This window comes from Rattus norvegicus, chromosome 6, assembly GCF_021556685.1.
Source record: "Rattus norvegicus strain SHRSP/BbbUtx chromosome 6, alternate assembly SHRSP_T2T, whole genome shotgun sequence".
NCBI classification, from domain to species: domain Eukaryota; kingdom Metazoa; phylum Chordata; class Mammalia; order Rodentia; family Muridae; genus Rattus; species Rattus norvegicus.
The window spans coordinates 89989761-89997816 of record NC_141539.1 but is presented as its reverse complement, the minus strand read 5'-3'; the positions used below and the strand labels follow the sequence as shown (position 1 = coordinate 89997816).

The window sequence follows — 8056 nt, the reverse complement described above, 5'->3', positions numbered from 1 at the left end:
TATATGAAAGTCACATAATTCATGTTTAACAAAGTAAACAAAGATATCCTGAGTGAAAACTTGTGCATTCACTGGTGTTAGGTTGCCCAGGTCCCAGCGATGAACCATTCCCATAACACTATGGTTAGTACTATTGAACTCAGGGGGTCTAATAATTTTAAAAGAATATGAAGTCAGAAAGAAGATGGGTTAGGGTGGTCCAGGGGGAGTTAGAGAAAAATGATAGGAAATGAATATGATCAAATACAGTGTTCAAATGTATGAAATGCTCAAAGAATAAATAAAAATACATTATTTTAAAAAAATAATTTCAAAGTGTTGATTTTCTCAGTCATTGAGCTTTCTTGGACTATTTGGACAAATTAAAATTTGGACAGACAAATGATAAATGTCTGAAGGAAAAATAATATTTATTCCAATTTTAAAATTATACATTGTGTTCATATATTATATTACATAATTTCATTCTGAGATGCATACTTATTTGTTTTATACATCATTTTAAAACAACATAAAATTAAAACTACTCTCCATGTGCTCATGGCGGGTCTCTATTTCTCTACTTCTCTACTCTCTCTGCCTTTCTCTGTCCCTACTACCCTCTTAACTCTTTTCCCCATGCCCCGAATAAACTGTATTCTATACTATTTTAAAATAATAATAATTTGAATGTAGTAAGGTTTATGCTGGTCGAGCAAAGTGGAAGTAGTAGATTCTTTTCTAGGATCTTTGACCTCACTAGCCTCAAGAAGCCGGCAAGGTTTCCAGTACCAGCCATCATTTTCCTCAGGGTCAGTGGGCCTTAAGGACAACGAGATAGCTGTCGATTGATTGAATATGTGAGTGTCACTTGTGTCACTTGTGGAACCTTTCCACATACTTTGCCATGTTGGTATTTGTGGTGACTGTTGCTCCTGGGTAGTCCTGTTTAAGTGCTTCTTCCCTTGACACCTTGTATAATGTTTTCTGCAACCAAGGAAGCTAAACTCCAAGAGACTGCCTGTCTTGTGCCTTAAGTGTGCAGTGTCTTCTCCAAAGGGGGGGTTACTTTAAACTTCTGAGAAGCATCCAAGGGCTACATGGATAATCCAAATTGTTTTGGGAGTCACTTGGGCTTCCCTCCCAACCACTCAAGGTTTTGCATGCCTGAAAAGAGGGCTGTTGTTAGGCTCCAGTTCTTGAAAGATAATGTTACTTTTTAGGTACATATGATAGATAAAATTTTATGTTTATGATATTGAAGTAATAATTTGATGTATACTTATTTTATGAGGTGATAAAATCAAACTACTTAACATATCATCACTTCATATACTTAGATTTGTTGTGATGAAAATATTGGAAATCTATTCCTCCATCAGGATTCAAATGTATAGGCCATTGTTACTAACTTAATCACCATGCTGTATAATAGACGTCCTGAATATTTTTTTTCTGGTCTAACTGAAACTTTGTGTGCTTTGATCCACTTACCTTTATTGTGAGCCTTTCTCCAACCCCAACATTGACATTTTGGCCAGTGTTAAACAAATTAGGAGAATTTGGGAACATGTGTGTCATACTAGCAAAATCCTTCTCATTCCAATGCCAATGGATTAATCTTGGAAATTAATACTTTTCGAACAAAGAAAAGAATGCCCAACCCACAGCTTTAGTACAGACTGTGTTAGATTCCCTCCCCCTTTGTCTCTCACTCTACTCTAATTCAGCCAAAACTGTAAGCACCTACAATTCCAAGGACAAGCACCTAATAGTTTTCTTACCGGGTAACCATTTTATCAACAGCTTTATATACACAGGAGTCACAAATGAAACTACTTGCCAGAGGCTTCAACACCAACATGAATAAAAATTACTTAAACAGAATTCATCAGCTCTCCTACAATCAGAGTCCTTTCCCAACCTTCTAATTACCATCAGCAACAAACAGCACTCTCCTCCCAGCTTGATTGCCCTTCATAGTTAATCAAACACTTGCCCATCCCTTCTCAGAGACAAACTGACCTGTGAATGACCCGATCAGAATCAGGGGTGGGGGCGTGTTTGTTAGACACCTCACTTCCCCTTGCTCCAAATCTGTTGGTTCTGGATGTCTAGGAAAGGACTCCTATGGTGTGCATTTTCAATACTCTACATTTGAAACATTATAGTTCTAGAACCATCCAAATCTGGCTTTTCCACCTTTCTGCTATTCTCTGAAATCGATTCCATGGCCGAACAAAAGAAGCTAGCAACAAGGGGCCCGCGAGATGGTTGACTTGTTAAAGGCACTGCTGTATAAACACAAATAAAATACATGTAATTTTTTTGTAGCCAAGACACTAGCAACAGTCTAATAGTTGAAGTCAGTAGTTCTCAACCTTCCTAATGCTGTGACCCTTTAATATAGTTCCTCATATTGTGGTGAGCACCAAATATAAAATTATTTCATTTCTACTTCATAGCTATAATTTTGTAACTATTATGATTTATAATAAGATGCTAATATGCAGATTATTTACTATGCAATCCCTGAAAAGGGTGTGACCCACAGGAAGAGAGTCACTAACATAAGTCTTCCTCTCCAGTATATCCTGTGTAAAGAGGTACAATACTCTTTATCACAAATTCATTTTATTCAAAGAATTTGGGTATTTATGAGTACAGTGAGCACGCCCACGCGCGCGCGTGTGTGTTTGTGTGTGTGTGTGTATGTGTATATATATATATATATATATATATATATATATATATATATATAGAGAGAGAGAGAGAGAGAGAGAGAGGGAGGGAGGGAGGGAGGGAGGGGAGAGAATGTACACTTGTGTGGGTGTGGGTGGGCATTCTCTGCTCACATCTAAGTATAATAGATCTGGCTCATACTGTGTTCTTAGCCAATAGCTAAAAAATAACAACAACAAAAATTTCCTTTTCTTATTTACACCTAAATACTCATGGTGAGTTGCTACTGATCTGGCCTAAGTCATATGCTACTTGTTAACATTCTTGTGACTAGATTTCTCTGATTAGCCCATATTGGATCACGTACTGATTCACCTGGGCACTTGGCTATGTAAAAGTCAGACATAAAGTGCATTATCCATGAAGTACCCAGGCTTGTAATCACAAGCACGTAAATAAATGCACTGCTTGAGGTCTACCTCACAACGCTCTACAGCGTTCTTATACGCATGTTCCTCCTTAAGCCACAGTCCCTTTGATGTGGGACTGATGTCTTTTTTAGTCCTTAGAGTTTCAATAGAACTTCCAACTCTTAAAAAGAAATTCAAGGAGGAAAATGAATAAATTGGCTCATAAATGTAATACAAATTCACATCATCTGCGTTCAGTTTTATGAATATATTTAATTACCTTTCTCCAGAAGAACTTGAAAATATATTATTCCAAACAAAATATCATAGCAAACAGAATCAGTCTCTAGTTGATCCTTCATCAGCTTTTGAGTTTTCTTTTTTTATGCAAAAGAACATTAGGATTATCCTGGATCTATGTGAAGGTTTGGAACACAAAACAGCACAGCTGTACAACAGTAATTACAGCACAGCGACTGCCATCTCCAGTATTTAAAAGCATGAATCCTGATCGAATATTCATAATTCACTATTTATTTTTATGTCAATTTCTTTAGTAGTGTCTACAGTCATGACTACTCTGTTATACACTCTTGGATTAATCATATATTAATTTCAAAATGCTAGTTTATACTAAGAAACTTACCAGAAGTAAACACTTTGCAGCCTATGTAATACCAAATACACCATATAAAAGCAGAATGGCCAAGAAATGTTAACACCTACACCTCATTCTTCCTTTCCTAATTACTTAAGTGAGACACAAATACATATCAAAGATGGAGGATCCATGAAAAGGGTAATCAGAACATGGGGAAATACTTTATTACTCTTTATATGAAAAATAACACATGAAGGACCACTTAGGTTTGACATTCCCTCAGTCAGGGGCCTCAGTCCTCTTTGAGGAAGAGATGCTTAAATGGGTAGTGTGAGGAAGGATAAGAAAATAAACAGGGGATAGAGAGGACTTGGAGATGAGCCTTCAGGGCTGTGAAGGGTGAGCATTTGAGAGCTGCATTTACAGAGGAACCACTTCTTCCTCCTGCCTTATTGAAAAGTAGCAAGTGCAGAGATGGTCCAGGCAGAAGAAGTAAAAGAGGAAAAATGCCCAGCCCTCTCTTAATCTTCTCTAGTCTCTTGACATGGGTTGTCTTTTAGTAGAGTCCAGAAAGACTAGCCAAAAAGAAATGCAAGAAAGGAGACAAGCAATGAACACCCTTGGAAACAGCACTGTCCAGGGGAAAAAATGAAACTAGTTAGAGAAGGAAGGGGATGGGCAGAGAGAGCATAATGATTCAGATGTCAAGGAGCACAGTCCTAACTTCTGAGTTGTTCAAGGAGAAAGAACTGGGCACTCAATGCTTTCCCAGTGTGCTTCATTTCACTGTAAGTCTTCCCATAGCAGAAATGTAGCTGGATATTGCAGGAGAGCAGAATCTGTGTGACAGTTACAAACTCAGAATCTCACAAACATTTGTGGAAACCCTCAATAAGACAGGCTGGCACTCAATGACTTGATCACCATCCATGGGATTGACAGGTTTCTAAAATAGTCCATTAAGACTCTTCCTATCTGGCTGAAGAGGTTTGCAACCCCATAGGAAGAACAACAATATCAACCAACCAGACCCCCAGAGCTCCCAGGTGCTAAACCACCAACCGAAGAGTACACATGGAGGGACCCATGGCTCCAGCTGCATATGTAGCAGAGGAGTGCCTTACAGGCATCACTGGGAGGGGAACCCCTTGGTCCTGTGGAGGCTTGATGACCCAGTGTAGAGCAATGCTAGGGCGCTGAATGGGTGGGCGGGTGAGTGAGTACCCTGTTAGAAGCAGGGGAAGGAGGCATAGGGGGATTTGTGGAGGGGAAACTGGGAAGGGGATAACATTTGAAATTTCCATAAATAAAATAACCAATAAAAAATGAAAAAAAAGACTCTTCCTATCAAGGTCTCTGCATCAGTTTGTCAGCCTTAGTGTTTGGGTCAGAAGAGAAGGAACATGGCAGCTGATAACTGTAATTTATAGAGTAAGTTTGTGTCTTGGTAGGGTCGTGCATACCTTTGGTTCTTGCCTGACTCTGTTAAGTCAGACTGAGCTGCAGCACCCATTCCCTATACCTCAGAACATGGCTTATCTCACTGGTCTCATCCCATTATTTTGACAGACATTGCTAATGTAAATTTTTCAAAAAACCCTAGTTTTACCGTCTTACAACAGTGTAGAGAGACTGGAAAGTGTGAGTCTACTGGGTACATTACTAATCCAGTGAAAGCTGCTATAATAAAATGCTCCCATGGAGTAGATAGCTTATAAGTAACAGACGTTAATGTCTTACAATTCTGGAGGCTAGGGGAGTCTGTCTCTGGCATCAACGGATTGCAGAATTCAACCAGGGCTTATCACTTGGTTAACTGACAGTGTTTGCTCGCTGAGTCTCGATACTATATGGTAGGTGAGGGATTCCCTCAAATTTCTTCAGAGGACTTTATTTACATTCATGGAGATATAAAATGGATACTTTCATGTAGGGACTTCACAGGATAATGGATGTCCAAGTAACTGGTAAAAAAATTTTTCTGCATGTGTGACAGAATAGTTCTAGTCAAGATTAGCATAATTCTGTATCTGAACCTACAAAATGAACAGTGTAGTGGGTTGGCCTAATGCTGTTTATATTCTGATTCTAAGTTGGACCCCCAAAATTGGTTGCCGCAGAGAAGAGAAAGTCCACACATAGACACTAGTTAAGTGACCCTGCTCCCAGTTAATTGTGGTTGGCCAACAGTCAATAACCTGTGCAGAAGAAACCTAGGTGGGGTTTAGGTTTTCCAGGCTTGGAACCATGAGAAGAAAGGAGAAACCACCATGGGTTAGCTGAGCCATGAAAATGTGGACATGTGGGCTGTCCAACTGGAGTTAAGAGCAGCCTAGATGGAACATAGTAAATAGTAAATAATAACTCAGGGTTATCAATAGGAAATTAGACTCTAACAGCATGGGAGGCAGGCAGCTGCCCAGCTACTGTGCTGCTAAAGTCACATTGTAAATATGAAGATAGGCTGTGAGTATGTCCTTCATCCTGGAACTTGATAACCAAAGGTGGAGTAGAAACCAAGGGCAAGTATTTTAATATTTACTACTACAGAACAGGATGCAATCTCAGCAGAAAAATGAGACTATTTTTATAACTGAAATTCCCGAATATTCTGGATCTACCTGATATGTCATTAAAAAAAAAATTCCACTAACTAGCAATAAGAAATATGGCAGAGAGCATAAGTGGCTCAGGAATCTAACAAACCCTTGGAAATAATAGCAGTTATTAGTTTATATTAATTATAAAAAATCATGGAATTATTTTGACACTTAATTATGCATTTAATTCTCCTTGACACATTTACCTCCACTTTTCTCTTTCCCTTTGATCCTCACAAGGGCCTTAACTTCATGTTGTGACCCTCTAGTGTGATTTTCTAGTACTATTCTCCCAGGGGACAGAGTTTCCACATTAGAATTTCAGAGGGGCACAAGCATCCACTCTGTACCAGTGATCAACTAACACCCACACTTATTAATATAATCCTGCTTTATAGGTTTTTATCTCCTCAAATCTGCTCCTTTGCTTATATATCAGACTATTGTGTAAGGGTAGATATGTGCTTTCTCTAAACGATTTACCTTTTTTTGTCAATAAAATAAAAATAACTTCACTGTCCCTAGAGGCACTGCAAGTGTGGCTGCTGTGTCATGTGTGAATCAGTAGGTGCTAGAAAGGAGGGAGGCTGTGCCTGTGCTCGGTGTTCTGACCTGTGAACATCTGAGTGACTAGTAGCCTAACATTCCCGGAAAATAAACCACCCTGAGATGGACCAGGAGTTAGGCTCCTAGCCAAGGAGCTAGTCTAAAATGACAACCGGTCTGGTGCCTCACAGGCCTGGGGTGGGGAACATACCATGCCCAAGATGACTCCTGATCAATGTCATAATGCATAGGAGGGTATAGCACTCCTCAGTTTACTCCTGAGATGACCCCAGACACTCAGAGACCCCAGGTACCACAAAGAGGAACGAGTAAGTGGTAGAAAAATGGAAGAGAGAGAAACCGAATGATGTGGGTGCAATGAAGGGAGTCAAGGGTAGTGAGGAATAGCCGGAGAGACTGTAGCTGCTGATGCCAGATGAGACCATGGTGGGATCCTGGCCCTTGCTACCACTTAGGGCCATATCTGAATCCATGGCCCTGCAGCAGCAAGGGTCTGGGCTGCTACAAAGGGATATATTGATGTCTGAGGGCTGTGTAGGGTTGGTTCCACATGTCACCTGGACATCATGGAAAATCTGGTCCTGGGTGCATAAAAGCAGGAGAGCTGACCCTGCCCCGAGCCAACTGTACTACTTGGGAGAATGTAGAGAAACTCAGCACATTACAGGAGTCGTGTGTGAACTGTCCTGAGGGAGAGTTGGCCCTATCACTGGTCTCCTGTGAGGTGGCATGGATGAGGAAAAGATAACCTCCTCCCCTTTTGCCCCTCACTACCAGCAGCAGATGAGAGACCCGGCCCTGGGATCACGAGAACAATAGAGCTGGCCCTGTCCCTTACTTACTACAGCACTCAAAAGAGCCGGTCCCACTATATCTCACCTGGGCAGCACAGTAAAGCTGGCCCTGGATGTAAAGACTGTGGGAGAGCCAGCCCAGACAACGTTAGCACAGAAAAGATGATTTTGACTCTTGTCTGCTGTGTTGATTCAGATGAGGGAGAGATGGTCTCCTCGCCTCTCTAGTCCCTCACTACCTATGGCGGGCAGAAGGTCTGGTCCCCAGCATCAAGAGAGTGGGTGAACTGGCCCTGTCTGTCTCCTGCTGCAGTACTTGAGAGATCAGGCTCTGCACCTCTCCTAGACAGCACAGTAGAACTGGTCCTGATGCCTTTTGGACAATGAGCCATCCCAGAGGGCATGCATGCAGGAGAGGTGGCT

The 8056-nt window shown here is 40.8% G+C and overlaps 1 non-coding gene across 1 annotated transcript; it reads left to right on the top strand.

Moving 5' to 3' along the window:
• The first annotated feature begins 6786 nt into the window (after window positions 1-6786).
• Window positions 6787-6918, top strand: LOC120093444 (small nucleolar RNA SNORA17). The gene has a single exon (XR_015623612.1). It is a non-coding gene; the product is annotated as a small nucleolar RNA SNORA17 (small nucleolar RNA).
• The last annotated feature ends 1138 nt before the right edge of the window (window positions 6919-8056 follow it).